The sequence below is a fragment of the Lipotes vexillifer genome, unplaced genomic scaffold (assembly GCF_000442215.2).
Source record: "Lipotes vexillifer unplaced genomic scaffold, Lipotes_vexillifer_v1.1 scaffold548, whole genome shotgun sequence".
NCBI classification, from domain to species: domain Eukaryota; kingdom Metazoa; phylum Chordata; class Mammalia; order Artiodactyla; family Lipotidae; genus Lipotes; species Lipotes vexillifer.
Genome location: NW_006789826.1, coordinates 1,237,425 through 1,243,042, shown reverse-complemented (window position 1 = coordinate 1,243,042; position 5,618 = coordinate 1,237,425). Strand labels below are relative to the sequence as shown.

Genomic DNA, 5,618 nt, shown 5'->3' with positions numbered 1-5,618 from the left:
ATTCCTGCTTTCTTTAAGTAAATGAGTTGCTTTAGTTTCCTCTCTATGTAAAACTTGCTCTGTATCTTCAACCACTTTTTCTTCACTTACTCCTGCCTCTGAGAAAGATAACTTCTATCTTCCTTGGCACATCCTACCCCTAGGCTAATGACCTTAGTTTTACCTTCGCTCACATCCTTCAGAACCCTGCTCAATTAACTTTTATGTCTTCATTTCCACTGGATCCTTTTCTTCTGCTTACATGTAAGCTCGTGCTTACACTAAAAATATTAGAAATAAAATTTGGGGCTTCCCTGGTGGTGCGGTGGTTAAGAATCCACCTGCCAATGCAGGGGACACGTGTTCAAGCCCTGGTCCAGAAAGATCCCACATGCCGCAGAGCAACCAAGCCCATGCACCACAACTACTGAGCCTGTGCTCTAGAGCCTGCATGTCACAACTACTGAGCCCGCGAGCCTAGAACCCATGCTATGCAACAAGAGAAGCCACTGTAAAGAGAAGCCCATGCACCGCAATGAAGAGTAGCCCCCACTCACCGCAACTAGAGAAAGCCCGCACATAGCAACAAAGACCCAATGCAGCCAAAAATAAATAAATAAAATAAATATTTTTTAAATAAATAAATAAAATAAAATAAAATTTGCATCAATCCTGACACCCCTCTCAAGCTATCTTGAAATTTTCTCCCTTCCCTCTATCTCTAGATAATATTAAATTGCCAGTTCTTCACCAACCACCACATTCCAATGCCCTTTGTCATCAGGATTCTTATCCTAACACTACACTGAAATAATTCTTTCTTGACCCCTCTGTATTATTTGGTACTGTTAACCATACCCTCCTTCAGGAAACTGTCTTGTCTCTAGGCTTTGTCTGGGTTCATCTCCAATCTCTCTGACATGTTTTCACATGCCCCTTTTACAGGATTATCTTCTCCTAACCTTCAGCATTACTTAAGCATCTGTATTTGGTCTTTTACTTCACTTGCTTCTTATGGTAGCCACTAGCCACATGTGAGTATTAAATTTAAATAAACTAAAATTAAATCAGCCAGTCACAAAAGACTACAAATTGTGATTCCACTTATAGGAAATGTCCAAAATGGACAAATCAATGGAGACAGAAAGATTAGTGCCTGCCTAGGGCTGAGGAAGTTGGGGAAATTTGGGAAGTGACTGCACTAGTACCGGCTTTCTTACTGAGGCAATGAAAATGTTCTAAAATTCACTGTGGTAATGGCTGCACAACTCTGTGAATGCACTAAAAACCACTGAATTGTACAGCTTCAATGGATGAATTGTATGGTATGTGAATTATATCTCAATAAAGCTGTTATTAAGAAAAATTAAGTTAACAGTTCAGTTACAGTGACTAGCTACATGTCAACCATTCAATAGCTATATGTGGCTAGTGGCAGCCATGTGAGACAGTCCAGATAGAGAACATCACAGAAAGTTCTGTAGTACAGTGCAGGTAGACTCAGTTGGTTGACTGTATTTTTTTTCTTTTATTCTTCCTATACACTATGTGGTATCTGAAGAATTGGAGGCAATTAATAAATGGTTATAAAATGTTAATAAATCACTCAAATGATTGCTTCCGTATAACAGAGTTGTGGCTAAAATGGATCTCAAGCAAAACACTATAATCGGGTTTTATTCTATTTACATTTTTGCTTGATTTGGAAATTAATGCTACTGAGATACTACATGAATCATTTTAAATGTTTGTATTCCCTTATCCACCAGGCAAGGGACTATAAAAGCAAAATTAGTGTTATACCTAATGCATTAGTGTTTCTTAAACTGCAGAAAGGAGGTCTACAACAGAGCTATGACTGAGGACAAGGATTTTGAGCAGAGATGTCTCAACAAACCACTGATAATTACGAAGTTACACGGGTTGTTTGTTGGCTTTCTTTTTTATGGGGGAAGGGTGAGTTGGGGAGTGGATAAGTAATGTGAAGTAACAACGTATGTTGCCAAGTATAACATGAAGAAAGGTTTTCAAACTTTTGGATCAGTGACATGTTCAATGAGTTTACATTTTGGGGGGTGTTCATTTCCTTTTAATTAATAAAGAAGTGCCTGTTTCTTCCTTAAGCCTGAACCATAACATGAAACATATTTTTACCAATATATATTTTTTTTAATTTTAAGCAGAGGTAATTAGTTAATGACCATTGGAAAGTAAATACTGAATAGCAGCTCAGCCACCAGGATATAATTAGACTAAGGCTCACCAAGTAGATTTGTTAGGATGAAGGTAAGATTATGAGTTCTTTACATGATTATTTGTTCCCTGTTATTATTGCTACAGTGTTTATTTAATAAATATATTTTAAATAAGAATTTTAAAGTACTATATTTTGCTATATACTGAATGTTTATATCCTCCACAAATTCATATGTTGAAATCCTAACCCCCAGTGAGATGGTATTAGGAGCAAAAACACAGCCATCTCCGAACCAGGGAGTAGAGGCCTCACAAGACATCAAATCTGCCAGCACCTTGATCTTGGACTTCCTAGCCTTGAGAACTGTCAAGAAATAATGAAATAAGAAATAAATGTCTGCTGCTTTAGCCACCCAGTCTATGGCATTCTGTTATAGCATCCCAAATGAACTTAGAAATTGGTACTGAGAAATGGAGTGCTGTAGCAAATACCTAAAAATGGGGGAGCAGCTTTAAAACTGGGTAATGGGTAGAAGCTGGAAGAGTTTTGAGGTGCGTGCTAGAAAAAGTCTGCATTGCCGTGACTGGACTCTTAGGGGCAATTCTGTTGAAAGCTCAGAAATAAAAGAGAGTTAGTTGTAGAGAAAGCCTCAGTCTTCTCAGAGAATACCTAGGTAATCCTGAACAGAATGCTGGGCGTAAAATTCATATTGATGAGGTCACAGAAATGAAGAACATGATACTGGAAACTGGAAGAAAGGTGATCTTTGTTATGAAGTGGCAAAGAACTTAGCTGAATTGTGTTCATGTTCTAGCGTTTGTAGAAGGTAGAACTTGCAAGTGATGAAACTGGATATTTAACTTAAGCTATTTCTAAGCAAAATATTGAAGGTGCGACTTGGCTCCTCCTGACTACAATATAAATAAATATAAATATAGTGCAAGTTAAAGACAAGCAAAGAGGAAGCAGAAATCAAAGATTTGGAAAATTCTCAGCTCATCAATACTGTAAAAAATGAGAAAGTATGGTCAGAAGGAAACACTAAGGGGATGGCCAAGTGACTGTTTAAGGAGATGTCCTTCAGTAGGTGAATGGGTAATGCACTGTTATACGTCCAGAAAACGGAATATTTTTCAGCACTAAAAAGAAATGAGCTATCAAGCCATGAGAAGACATGGAGGAACCTTAAATGCATATTACTAGGAAGCTAATCTGAAAAGGCTACATACTGTATGATTCTCAACTCTATGACAATCTGGAGAGGGCAAAACTATGGACAGAGTAAAAAGATACCAGTAGCTGTCAGAGACCGTGGGGAGGGAAAGATGAATACGCAGAGTACAGAAAATTTACAGGGCAGTGAAAATACTCTGTATGATACTATAATGGTGGATAAGTGTCATCTGTCTAAATCCATAGAATGGACAACACCAAGTATGAGCCCTAATGTAAACTATGAATGTTGGATGATTATGTCAATGCAGTTATACCAATTTTACATGTGGAGGCTGTGCATGTGTAGGGGGAGGAGATATATGGGAAAAATTCTATACTTTCTGTTCAATCTGGAACCTAAAACTGCTCTAAAAAATTAATTTTAAAAAAAGAAAAGCAAGAAGCATCCTCGTGGTGATGATAATGTTCTGTATCTCAATGTCAATATCCTAGTTGTGATATTGCACTAGAGTTTTGCAAGATGTTACCAATGGGATAAACTGGGTAAAGGGTACACAGGCTCTATCTCTACTATTTCTTAAAATACATGTGAATCTACGATTATTTCAAAGTTTTTCTTAATTAATTCTTTTTAAAGATGATGGCATATTAGATTAGGGCCCTGACAACAGAGGAGGAAGAAAATGGGTTCAAGAAATATTTAGGTGGTAAAATCTACACATTTGGTAATCTACTAGTTGGTAATGACTTGACTATGATGGTTAAGAGTTGAAGGCTGAGGAAGAAGGTGTCATGGGTAACATTTAGGATTCTGAGGAACTTTTGAGATACTCCAGTGGAAATTTCACGTGAGCAGGACTCGGGGACCAGATGAAAGGCTGAACTGTAGATAAAACTTGGGAGCCACTGGCTTATAATCTATATGTGAAGCTATCACGTAGATGAAGTCATTTAGGAAGAGAGTTCAGACTGTAGAGCGGGAAATAAAGGGAGCCAAGGAATAATCTGAAGGTCACCCCCATTTGAAGCCCAGGCAGAAGAGGAGTTAGCCAGGGAATAAGATGAGGACTGAAGAATGCCCACAAGGTGGTCTTTCATCAACTCAGCAAGTGCTGTGCTGGTGTCACAAAGTGGACAGAATGCAGTTTGAAATGGATCAAGGATTAAGGAACAGTTACGGAGATGGAGAGAGAACGTGTGAACATCTGTTTGAGAAGTCTGGCTGTGAAGGGGGAGAATAAGCAAAAGACTGAGAACACAGGATGGGCATGGGTGCAGATACAGGTCCCCGTGATGGTCTGGTGATGGGAGGTTGAGGAAGTTCCCAGTGCTTCTATTTGCTTGTGAACTAAGGGGTGAAGTCATCAGCTGAGAGCAGCGTTGGGATAAATGAGACTGGAAGACCAAAAAGAGTGGAGACGTTCTGATGTATCATTGAAGAGAAAGGGACAGAAAAGTGGCAAGATAAGCATAACTGGAATGCTGAAGTGCTGAGAGCCCAAATGAGTGATTTTCTCCATCGTCTCTCAGTTTCAGACATAGAATAAATGGATATTTGCATTCTCTAGCGTTTTGTCAGATGGATATGACAAAAGATACAGGTGTAGGAAAATTAGAAAACTAGCCAGAAGGTTATTGAACCATGAGCTATGGACTATCTAGATATGGAAGAAGGTGGTAGAGATAGGAGGAGGTTATAGATAGGGCAAAGGGAGAGGTGTCAGTGGATAAGAAATCCTGATGAAGTCAAAGACCAACCATAGTGGGAGCAGTTGAACATACACGGTGGAAGACAGGAGACTACGGATGGTCAAAATGTAAAACGCTTCATTTAGTGTTTACTGAAGTGAAGCAGTTTCAATGTGAAGTGAGTGCTACAGTGTGAGGTGCCTAGAATAGTTGCTGATGAAAGGTAAGGACTCAATAAATATCAGTATTATTACATAGTTACTAATATGCTGGTTCCTACATAAAAGGAACTCCCTAGTGCATTCTAACCCTTTGGATCTTGATTCCTGGGCCCTTATCCACTCTGCAAACTCTCTTACCTCATTGCCTTGGTCACCTCACTCCCCATACCAGGCAAGATTAGTGACCACATGCTATGCACACACACACCTCTAGCAGGTTTTCCATCACAGGGAGAACTCAAATCAAAAGCATCAGACTGGCCCACAAACACTCAGGGCTGGGATGTTTCTCTTGTAAAGAATTTAAGCCTCTGGGGCTTCCCTGGTGGCGCAGTGGTTGAGAGTCCGCCTGCCGA

General features: G+C 39.3%; 1 protein-coding gene across 1 annotated transcript in view; it reads right to left on the bottom strand.

Moving 5' to 3' along the window:
- The window catches only part of SUGCT (succinyl-CoA:glutarate-CoA transferase), a 295,796-nt gene that overhangs the window by 65,005 nt on the left and 225,173 nt on the right, over positions 1-5,618 (bottom strand). The gene's annotated exons all lie outside the window — the stretch shown is intronic.